The following is a 12452-nucleotide window of genomic DNA, read 5'->3' as shown; positions in this document are numbered from 1 at the left end:
GATTTATTACTATTAAACTCCTCAAGAGTATAAGTCCAAGCTGGGAAAAGAATTTTTTTAGAATCACTATGAATATTAGTTTCTGTTATTGCAATGCTGTGAAACTACTCTGAGTCTTGACTCTATATTCTTCTGAGTATAGTTAGAAACTAAGATCAATAGGCACATCTCTACTAGTATTATTACTTCAGAGAACATATGAACCTTAGAAGAGCGTGTTCTCTGTGTCCTCACCTATTGCACTTAAGCTCTCACCATGGAACTGCCTTGGAGAAAGCAAAATGGGTTCCTCTGTGGTGAAGTGAAATCAAAAGATGTGCTCCTCTAAAGTCTTTTACTTCTCATCTGAAGTCCCTGAAAATCCCTGAAACACCTTTAGCACAGATGTTGAACCTTCAGCAACAAGTGTTTTGCTCTAGAGATGTACAACTTGTTGCTGTAGGACCCAATGGAGTGTAGCTCTTTTCACCTAAATTTATATATATTGATGCTGGCAACTCAAAGGAAATAATGACTGCAAATGTATGATTTATCAACTGGAAATATAGAGACTCTACTCAGATGAATCGTATTCTAAAAACTACCGTTTTCTCTGCACAAATAATGAGAAGAGTCTAAATAATGAGGTTCTGGGTAGAGGTTCACCCAGTTAACCATGGTCAGTTTGAAATTATAATATTGGGCAGAGAATAGGAAATAGATTCACAGTTAAATGGCTTGACTGTTCTGGGACCCACTCAACTGACCTGTGCTAGAGATGGTGCTTGAGCTCATATTTTTCAACTCCTTGTCAAATATTCTCTCTTTATCCACAGTAATTATTTAATTGTCTGCTTAGTACGGTAACTTAATCTTTATTTATGTTATACTAAAAGGGTTTTTTTTCTTTGAATTGCAGGCCAGAACTGACATATCTCTTTATTTTGTATCCATTAAGAGGAATGTTTCAATTTTTTCCAGCATTGAAAATACTTGCTCTTTTGCATTCTTTTCATCACAGAACTTATTATGAACATGTTATTAATTGAATTGCACAATCTGTACTCTATGATATCAGTTTTTATTTGTCAAGCAGTATTTAGTGAAGTCTTTTAGGAACAAAAAACAATCAAGTGACCTGGATGCAGTAAATATAAATACAAACCTGAACTAGGAAAATAAAACTGTACCTGAGTTTAGTTTTGAAAATTGTTGCTTTTCAGTTAATTAGAAAAATATCAACGATACAGTTAATTACTTGTTTTCTGTATGTGTCAGAAATACTATTAAAAAGTGGTATAAAAATATTAATCTTGTATCATGCTAAGTGTGTTTTTTCCAAACTATCTGGAAACAATAACAGTAACACTTAGAGGTATATATTTATTTGTTTGTTTTTTATGTGCAATGAGTCACTGACTGAGGAATCTTATTTGCATTTGACAGTTTGGCAGTAGGTACAGTGACTAAGTAAAACTGAAAAAACAAGGTTTTCATGCAGAGAGTTTAAAAAAGTGCACTGGGAAATATAGTTGCCTAAGATTTGACTCTTCAGTTAAAGACTATTTTAGTAAACCATTTTATTAATATGCACCCCAATGCCTGGGCAACCTCTCTGTGGTGCTGCAGAGGCAGAACATAATTTTAACAAATGCAGCCAATTTTTGGGGAGGAGAATACCTGCAAAGAAATGGGGCATAGTTGGAAGGATTCTGTTTCAGGTTCTAAGCTGAAGAAAGCTAAGAAAACCCACAGCAGATGGCTAATGAGTGTAATCATATTTAGCATTTCTCACTTCACAAATTCAATAGCCATTTTGTGCCAGGGAACCTGGATGTCCTTTTAATCCTGCTCATCTTTCTCTTTCTCTTTCTCTTTCTCTTTCTCTTTCTCTTTCTCTTTCTCTTTCTCTTTCTCTTTCTCTTTCTCTTTCTCTTTCTCTTTCTCTTTCTCTTTCTCTTTCTCTTTCTCTTTCTCTTTCTCTTTCTCTTTCTCTTTCTCTTTCTCTTTCTCTTTCTCTTTCTCTTTCTCTTTCTCTTTCTCTTTCTCTTTCTCTTTCTCTTTCTCTTTCTCTTTCTCTCTCTTTCTCTTTCTCACTCTTCCAGTGATTGCCAGCCTGATTGAAAGAAACAGTGTTGTGAAACTACAGCCCCAAACAGACTGATGCTCTTTCTGACTATTCCACTGCATAGAAATTGGAGAGACCTGTTTCTTCTGCCACGTCTGTTTCTATGCCACCTAATGTACTTCCCAAGATCTATTTTAAATGTAGAGCTTCATAAAAAAAATGAGTCTTAAAAGCTTTCTTAGTGATGAAAAATTGAGAAAAGAAAAAATGTTCACTGATGAGTCTTTAAAAAAAATGTCTATTCTGAGATCCAGGAATTATTTTGAACTGGAACTCAAGCTAACACTTCCATGTCACCTAAAGAAACGAGTCCAGCTTAACGTATTTTCCACTTCAAGAATAATTTCATGATTGGCAGCACCATTTTTGTGCACTTTGCAAAGGTGTAGGATCTTGCAATGAGAAAGTAAATTCTTACTTTTAGGACCATGAAACATAAATAATTTTGAATATAACTCATTGGAGCAGGCAACCTGAGGGGAAACAGCTGAGAAAAGCAATTTTTATGACTGATTCAAAGTCTGTTTTAAAGGGCATTTTTTGAAAGAGGTGTCTTTGAAAAGGTGTGCAAAGAATTCACACCTTCAAGGTGCAATGTATTCTAAAAGTATGAGCTGCCAAATGCAAGTCCAGATGGTGAAAGCAGTACTATAAATGGCGATTAAATGGGGATGTTTGAGCAGTATAAAGACAGCATACACAGAAAAAAAAAAATAAAATTATGTTCTAAGAAAAAGGAAGAAAGAAAGACTTTCTCTTTTCTTCCACTAAAGCATGAGGCAGCATCCCTAGAACACCAAAATGTGGTCAACATGGGACATGACCCACGGAATATGGTTCTGTAATGCAAGGTGAAATTCTCTGGCTCTATCTGCTGTTTACTAAATTCCATGCAGAAAATAAAATAAATAAATAAAATAAAATTGATACTAAATCAAATGCATTATATAAACTCTAAAGTAATATTTGTGTGTCTCCAGCTGAGGAACTCAATCTCCACTCTTTCCCCTGAAGCCAACTGTATTTGATTCTGGTTTATTTGCTCTTCAGTCAGAAACACTCAATAGTGCAGCTTTCTACCTGTGTCAGACCTGTGTAGGAGTGTTCTAGGACTCAGAGTCTTTTCTTCCTGATGTCTTTCAGCACTGCAGATGCATAGTAGTATCTAAAGCAATCTCTTCACCTGTGCAATAAGAGAGCTGATTCTACAAGCTTTTTAAGTACTTTAATCTGTAAGAACATTAGCTTCAAAGTGAGCACCTTGGCGCTTGGATTTGGAGATACACTTCAGAAGATTGCTAAATTTACTCAAAACACTCAATCTGAATGAAAGAAATGTCTTGGTCTTGAAGTGCACCTTATCCTGGGAGTGCTGACATTTGCTTTAACACACAGCCTACCCTTGGGACTGTGGATTGCTGGTTAGATGTCACGTAACATCTAATATCAGCTTTCTTTACTGAACATATTTGAGAAGGACTTGAGGATTTGTCTTCTCTTCTGCCTCAAAAATGTCTTTAACTGCTGTTCCTGTGTGCAATGTCCCAGAAGTAAGCCAGAAACAGAGCAAGGTGACAAGTATCTTGCAATATTAATAGTAGCAGCTGACTTTGGTCTGATCGGTAAATAATTTTCCCTTAGCTTGTGTGGCCTTTTTGCTCATGGGATGTCTGAGAATGCTACTCTTGTCAATACATAAGGTGTAATAAAAATTAAATATTTAAGATGTCATTTTACTGTTGGTATCCAGAGAAACTGTAATATTTGAAGACTTCACTGTTGCATAAAATATTGATCTTTATATAAACACTATAGAAAAGAAGCACTTTAAAAAAATGTTTTGTGAAAGATTGACATTTTTAGTGATAACCTTGTTCAAGAGAAAAAAACCAACTATATCAGCATTTGAATTGCTTGGTTAAATGCTCCAGGAACAAAATGCATTTATAGCAGACAGTAAAATAATCTTTATTTAAATACTGCAGTCATATATAGCAAAATGTGATGTCTGTGTGTCAAAATTTCTCAGCAAAATAAGCGGATTTCCTCACAAAAGTTTAGAAAATTATTTACTAACTCAGTGAAATATAAGACATCTTTCTTTCGTCTGTGTTTCTTTTATATCGGAATTAAGTTTATTTCCTTTATTTTTAGCAAGACAACCTTCAAATTAATTAAGAATCAAAACAAAAAAATCATTTTAGTTTTTAGATAATAGAGACCAGTTTCTTGGTTAATTTAATGTGTTTGCAGGGCGTATTGTTAAATATGGTTCAGCAAAATAAAATATAAATTACCTCAAGATTATATTTTTTTCATATTTCAGATTACATCTCTTTTGCACAAGTTTTGACACAAATTTCTGATACATAAACAGTGCATTTTGTCTCTGTGGAGTTACATTTATTATTTAGATTTAAGGGCTTAAAATCTTCATTTGTATTACATCCTGATACTACTCCTTACTTTGCACAGCAAACAGAGCATGGACCAAAGTTACCTTGGTTGTGTATGTCAAGACTGAAAATTATATAGCTTAAATTGACCAGAAGTTTACAATTAGTATGAGAAAAAAATTCTCAGTTGCATCTGGACATTTTTTACATATCTCTAAAACCTGACCACTACTGACAAGTCGAAACACATCGAAACTAAAATATTAGCTTTGTGTATAGTGATTTTACAGAGTGAAGCCATAAATCTCTCCTCTCCTCTCCTCTCCTCTCCTCTCCTCTCCTCTCCTCTCCTCTCCTCTCCTCTCCTCTCCTCTCCTCTCCTCTCCTCTCCTCTCCTCTCCTCTCCTCTCCTCTCCTCTCCTCTCCTCTCCTCTCCTCTCCTCTCCTCTCCTCTCCTCTCCTCTCCTCTCCTCTCCTCTCCTCTCCTCTCCTCTCCTCTCCTCTCCTCTCCTCTCCTCTCCTCTCCTCTCCTCTCCTCTCCTCTCCTCTCCTCTCCTCTCCTCTCCTCTCCTCTCCTCTCCTCTCCTCTCCTCTCCTCTCCTCTCCTCTCCTCTCCTCTCCTCTCCTCTCCTCTCCTCTCCTCTCCTCTCCTCTCCTCTCCTCTCCTCTCCTCTCCTCTCCTCTCCTCTCCTCTCCTCTCCTCTCCTCTCCTCTCCTCTCCTCTCCTCTCCTCTCCTCTCCTCTCCTCTCCTCTCCTCTCCTCTCCTCTCCTCTCCTCTCCTCTCCTCTCCTCTCCTCTCCTCTCCTCTCCTCTCCTCTCCTCTCCTCTCCTCTCCTCTCCTCTCCTCTCCTCTCCTCTCCTCTCCTCTCCTCTCCTCTCCTCTCCTCTCCTCTCCTCTCCTCTCCTCTCCTCTCCTCTCCTCTCCTCTCCTCTCCATCCAGCTGTTTCACAGATTCCTTACAGCCTTCTCCTGGATCCCAGCCTTCAAATTCTACTACTTCCCTACTTCAGCTTTGTTCCCAGCTCTTGCACTGTTGTCATTGGTTGCTGTCAAGTCACTTGCAATAAAAAAAATTTACCAATAAAAATCCCTTCCATACTTCCGGGAACAAGCTTCAGGATATGAGTCCCAGTGAGAATTGAATCAAATTGAATTCCCCTTGAGGCTTTTCACCGAGAATAAGGATTGCAGGCATCTCAAACCTGTCTACAATAGAAGGAAGTGAAAGGTGAAAGAACATCCCATTTGTTATTTAAATTATTTTAAAAAACTGCTTCCAAGTGATATTCAGAAAACTTTGAGCCGTATTTGTACTATGGAATGCTTGTGAAAGCAGTACTGCACTCGACAAGTCAGCGTCAGCTTGCTCTGGTGACCCCCTTTCCCAGCTGCAGTCAGGCAGGATGTGCTGAATGCCCACACAGAGATGCCCCTGCCTGGGTGACCCAGGGCCCAGCCCAGACAGCATCTGCATTCCTATTTGAGGGGCCTTTGCTTCTCACTCTGAATAAAAAATCTGGCACATCTGTAAAGTTTTTGTCAACACAGATCTTTGTGCTGCTTCCAGGAACCCAAAATACCCAAGACTGGCACTGCATATCTCATGTGTTGTGTCAGCCAGTTTTGACTATCAAGGGATTGCAAAACAAGCATGAAAATTAAACCCGAAACTGCTTCAGTAGGCAACTTGGAGAGACATTCCTCTACTGTTCCCTTTTTCATTTCTTTGCTTTGAACAGTTGTTCCAGTTGATGGTAAATTCCCAACCCCCCAGCCTCTCTACCAGATATTTAATATTGGGTCTTTTTTCTTAAAACAAAAAAGCCTTTATGCTTGTAAAGTTCTGTATCCAGAGTGCTAAACACAAGACTGATCACTCTACTATATTCTCATATTTAATAGCATGACTTCTGTCCTTTAACAATTTCTTTCTGAAATATATTACTTATGTACCATTTCCTTGTTTCTCTTATTTATTTCACTTTTTTTTTTTTTTCCCTTTTAATTTCTTCTTCCTGATGAGAATAAGGGGAGGGCAGGATATTCTGATCCACCATTTCAGATTCCACTGTGGGACAGAACCTGTCTGTGAACTGAATCTCCACCATCCTCTTTCCCATGCAGTGAAAAAGTTGTCGTCTGGTGCTTGGGTCTAGTCCTGTCTGTGGGGAAACCTTTACATTCTTTTCCCTGAACCACAGTCCATTGTGAAAGAGTTCAGAGAATGAAACAAAGGCACAGAAATATTTTTATTTTGTTATCTGAAATAACTCTAAAATAAACCCTGTCCTAAATCACCAAAAGCATACCCTAGATCTGGAAAGAAAAAAAAAATAGATTCTAAAATAACAATTTATTGCAAATAAAATTTTATAATTCTTAAGAATTAAAGTATAGTGCCTTTCCATTATTCCAACATTCCATTTGATTAAAAAGTGAAACTTTATATCTAAAAGAAACATTTGGTGAAAAAAATTTCTGAAACTGAAGCTTGTGATGAAAATAAGTGAACAACATTAGACTTTCTGGTGTGCAAACTGAATTTCAACTAGCATTTTAGCAGAAGTTCATTCATTAATTAACCTTGTTTCTGAGAGAACAGCAACCTGCAGCAGTCAGGTTACCTCTGTGAATGATGAGCATGTAGCCTATCCAGAAGTTATCTGAGTTAATTGAGATTAATTTCTTGTGAGCAGAGCTTAGGTCCCCTGGGGTCTCATCAGAATGATGGTACTTCTGATTTATACCCTTGTAGCAGTGTTATTTATAGAAGGAAGTTCCTCAAAACAAAATCAGAATATTCCTTACTTCCCCTGCATGACAGTTGTTCTACTCAGCAATACGTATGTAGTTTCTCTCTTTCTCAGAACCTTAAAATCCTTTACTTTATATGAATCCAGAATTATTAAATGTAATGGATCATCAAAGGATAGCTATCAGCAGATGATATAGAAAAATGGTGTTGAATTCTCTGTGTTAAAATATGAGATGTGGATTGTTTGACTTTTTAAAAATTATTTCCCATTTGTTACAGAATCACAGAACTATTTAGGTTGGAAAAGATCTCTGAGATCATCGAGTCCAACCTATGACCAAACACCACCATGTCAACCAGACCATGGCGCTACGTGTCACATCCTCTCTTTCCTTAAACACCTCCAGGCATGGTGACTTCACCATCTCCATGAGCATTTAATTCCAATATCTAGTCATCCTTTCTGTGAAGAAATCCTTCCTAATGTCCAACATAAACTTCCCCTGGTGCAAGTTAAGACTCTGTCCTCTTGCCCTGTCACTTGTCTGGGAGAAGAGGTTGACTCCCACCTGGCTGCAGCCTCCTTACAGGTGGTTGCAGAGAGTGATAAGGTCACTCTTGAGCCTCCTTTTCTCCAGGCTAAACACCCTCCAGCTGCTCCTTATCAGGCATGTGCCCCAGACCCTTCAGCAGCTTCCCTGCCCTTTTCTGTACTTGCCTCAGAACATTTTCATGCCCTTCTTGAAGTGAGGGGGTCACAACACAGGACACGATGAATGTGGCAAATGAAATATTGTGTTATGTAGTTTGACTCAAATGGGAAAATCTGGCCAAAAAGCCAGAGCAAAGCAAAGCAAAGATTCCTAAAGCAGTCGTCAACACATATTCTGTGCAGGTCCCAAATGTAGACCTTTGCATCTGTTTTCTTCCACCTTTATCCTCCACCTTTCCCTCCACCTGGAGCTATCCAGACAGCTCTCTCTTTTATCTTTGCAATGTTTCAGAGAGTTTGTGGAAGGTCACTGGCCTAGTGCATTTGTCCTCCTGCCTGTGAACAGAACTGTACAGAATTGCTACTCTACTCCTGAATGTTTCAAGGCATGACCTCAACTTGTTTTATGTCAGGTATCTTGAAGCTTTTAGATTTAGGAGAAAAAAGTCCTGTGGGAAAGCTATCCAAACCTCTTTTGCAACAGGATGCATCTTCTGTCTCTGTCTCTTCTTACTACTGGGAATTTAAAACATAATGTGGAGAATCTTGGAAGTGTGAAGGTTTATCTTGAATCAAGAGACACCAGGCATTTATAGAAATAGTAATAAACAGAGAAGAATGTGAATCTGGAGAAAAACAACAGAATCTGGTAGATGCCCTTTCTCAGAGATGTGAATTGCTGGGACTCATGACTCTGGGACAAAAGATGAAAAGAGGGCATATCATTAAAACATGTCATGCTAAGAAGTGGATAATGTCTCCACAGAGACTGAGTTTGTGTGTGTGTACACCCACCATTCCTTGCCTCTGTACTTTTTAATCTCCCAAAGGAGTATAAATACCTTGAAAACTTGGAAATTTTTTATAGCATGACACATCAAGAGGAAGAAACTTTGAAAAAATTAGTTCTTCTCATAGAGACATTGAATGATATATAGATGAATCTTTATTTTTAGCTGATCTAACCTCACAAGAGAAGAAATGCAGAAGAGAACTAACTCCTCTTATATTTAATGTAATTTAAGAAATTTTTTGGCATCACTACAAAGGAGTAATCCTTGGTATGCAAGTGTATGCTGGAGTTTTTTACTGGTATTTAAATCTGGAACAGGAATCTGAAAGAAGTTGCAATCTTCCCTCTATTGAAATCAAACCCTTCCCCCAAGTCTATTCACCCGTTCCAAGGTCTTCTGGAGCATGGGTGTGGGGAAGTTTTCAATTTCCTCAACTCTTTTCTAAAGCAATCTGTGCCACTGCCTACAAAAGAAGCACATGGAAATCACATGCAGACAGAGGAGAAGTTCTACTAAATGTCAGGGACCTGGTGCCTGCACCAGACTTAATACCATTACTTGCTGTTCTTCCGCTAAAAGGGAAGAGTTCCTTATTGCTGGCAGTTTGCAGTATTCTTGCTTTTTTATTAAAATATCTTTATGAAAGAGACCTTAGGCTTCAATACCTGTGCACAATCTGAGCATCAAGGCTTTGCAGAGAGAGACAGCAGTCCTAATTTGGATCTTCCTCCCTACCACTTGCATTTGAAAGTAGCATTTCCTTCATTCCAGGACTATAAACTAGCATCCCAGGCATCACTCTGGCACCAGAAAAATCTGCATACTCTGTACAAGGCTCCAAAGGGGCTTACCTGTACCAAAAGACAGTGAGATATTCACCTCTTATATTGAAAGGCTTCCTAAGGAAATTACTATTTCAAACATATTAGATGAAGAATTGCTCCAACTTGAACAGGTATTTTCTAGATCCATGTGACCAGAAGTCAAGCCAGTTCTCAGATAGAATTTGCACAGACTGATTCTACTTTAAATGTTTGATCTGTTTGTTTTTTTTTTTTTTTCAGGAAAGGCACAAGGCTTGAGTGAATGCAGTCTATCAGCCTTTTTAAGGTCTAAAAGGAACTCCTCTGAGTTTCAAAGCTTTACTTTGATTTTTTTGTATATAATATTTACCTATCTTCTTGTATCTTGGAGCTACCAATGAGACCTCTTGCAGTTGCCATAATTTCAAAATTTGGAGGGGTATTCATGTAGTGGTGGCACAATTCATCAGAGCTTCAAGGGAAATCAGTAGCTGAAAATCCAATATGTAGAAGACTTTTTCTAGGAATAAGTAAAAGACAGTGGAAAGGTCTCACACATATCTCTACTGTTTGGATTTGGAAATGTCGGAAACTGGACATTTCCCCTGTATCTAAGATTTCAAGTGATGCTCTAAACTAAATTAAAAGTCTGATATTTTTCAGTCTATCATGATTATCTCTTGTATCCTTTATTTTTATTAATGGAAATGAGTTACATTTATCCAAATAAATGGATACCATTCTTTGTCACCATTATGATAAAGCTGGCTAAATATCTATTCATATGAGTGAGGATGAGACATAGTTTTCCCACAGTGGTAAGATAATATTTGTCTTTTGGAGTACAGTGAGGTACCCACTGACATGCATCACAAAATGTCCCAGCTGCTTTTGCAAAAGAGAGAAAAAAATTGCTAGACCTCCAAGTACGGGATAAATAAGCAGTATAAATATGGGAAGAAATAAGAAACAATTACCAGGCCCTCAGTCTTAATATGTGCTGTCTCCACAAAGTCCCATTTGTGGCCTTAGAAATTATTTCATCTATTTTAGTTTGTTTTTAAAATACAAGCCACAGAGAAAGGAGCTTTCCAGCACTCAAATTAATGTATAGAATACTTCAGTGGTAAAAGAAACTATGCTAGCAATGTGTATGTAAATTTATTTCTGTCTTTGAACTCTGCTTATACATTACTCTTGAACTCAGCTGTTAATATTTAGCACCAATATAGTTCTTGCTTACAACATTTCACTGCCAAGGAAAAAAAAAATAAAGGATTTCCTTTTCTTTGCAAGGGCTTTCAATAAGAGAGGGAGAAAAGGGACTGCTTTTTTTGAACTTACCTCATACATAACTTTTTTCATTAGCTGTAAAATGTCCACATCTGCAGTTAGAAACAAAACTGATAGATTTCAGTGATCCGAGGTGATGCTATTATAAGGGAAATATCAGCAATTCTGTGGTTCAACATGTACTTTTCTTGTAAAGGAAAGCCAAAATAAAAATATTTCTGCATCTGAGTTCAATAAAAATCTCCTAATTTTCAAAGACATATTCTCTTGAACTTGTCAAGAGAAGTAGTACAAAACTGCCTTGCTCAAATATCACTGCTTTTTGGAGAACAGAAAATTTTTCTAACATGCAGATCAATGTAGTGTAGGGCCTTAATCAATTCATACTGAAATACTTTGAAGTTCTTACACAAAAGCCAGCTGGTGGAAGTGTGCAGTAAAAAGAACTTGCTGAATTATTCATTGTGAATAATCTGTGTTACGAATTTACCCTCCCACTGCCCCACCTCCTTTTCAGGGGTTGTCGGCAATGCAGTCCTCATCTCTGTGAGTATTTGGCAAGTGGTTTATATTAATGTATTTTTATATGTTCCAAGAGTTGCTGGATCCCTTGAACATTATTATTTACATTTCTATATTTTGTGACTTACAGCGTGTGAATGCAACATCATATAGAAAATAATTTTATTGTAGTATTTCAGTACACTGATGGGTTGATTGATATATCTAAACCTAGAGATTCATAAAAAACAGAAGCTGTCTTTGTAAAATGAATTGATATATGATTACATTTTCTGGCCTGTACTTATCCCTTAAAACTTTAGGCAGTAAACTAAGGTGGATGAGATGCATAGGCATCATATATAGACCCTTTCTTCAACTGAGGGTGAACAGCTGGCACTCAGAGAGGCTGAGGTAGGTCTTCTGTGTGATTATTGCTCTTTGGAAGTGCCTATGTATTCATTATATTGGGAGCATAAAAAGTCTGTGGGATAACATCATGTCGAAATGATGGAATTCCCTTGTTTGAACTCATCCTTATGTAAAAGAGACAGAAGATTATCCAATGCAGCTAACAACAGATTACTTCTCTCTAAGGTTACCTTTACTGTCAGTAAGGATGCATAAGTCCTTCAAGGGAGCAAACCATCTCTTCCTGAGTAGATTTATGAAACAGCTGGATGGCTTATACCCTAAGGGCCTTATTTCTCATGGGGGCCTGTGATGGGAACTTAAATAACCAGCCCATATCTATGTATCTATACCAAGAACATCTACATCCATTCAAATCAATTTCTTATACAGATTTTGCTCACTCAGATTAGCACTGATAAATATTAGTATCACCAGCCCTTTTTCTGCTGCTGGAGAAGAATTCCTATGGATAACACAGAGTTTTCAGTGTCATTGGTATTTACAAAGCATGCTGAAGTATTCAGCGTCTCTTATTTCATTTTTCAGAGTTATCAACACAAAAAGCATAATGAAGATATATAATGCTATCTACTTACTCAACAGGTAAATTGCTACATCAGGCACCTACTTACATATTTCTTAAATAATCCTCAAAAAGTCATCTTTATCCTTCTA

The 12452-nt window shown here is 37.5% G+C and overlaps 1 long non-coding RNA gene across 1 annotated transcript in view; it reads left to right on the top strand.

The window, feature by feature from the left end:
• The first annotated feature begins 11360 nt into the window (after window positions 1–11360).
• Window positions 11361–12452, top strand: part of LOC115494313 (uncharacterized) — a 40516-nt gene continuing 39424 nt past the window's right edge. The window contains exon 1 of the long non-coding RNA XR_003959279.4: window positions 11361–11408. This is a non-coding gene — a long non-coding RNA (uncharacterized lncRNA). The remainder of the gene's footprint in view (window positions 11409–12452) is intronic.

The sequence above is a fragment of the Taeniopygia guttata genome, chromosome 3 (genome assembly GCF_048771995.1).
Source record: "Taeniopygia guttata chromosome 3, bTaeGut7.mat, whole genome shotgun sequence".
Taxonomy (NCBI): domain Eukaryota; kingdom Metazoa; phylum Chordata; class Aves; order Passeriformes; family Estrildidae; genus Taeniopygia; species Taeniopygia guttata.
The sequence above is the reverse complement of the archived record's forward strand: the minus strand, read 5'-3'. Positions and strand labels throughout refer to the sequence as shown.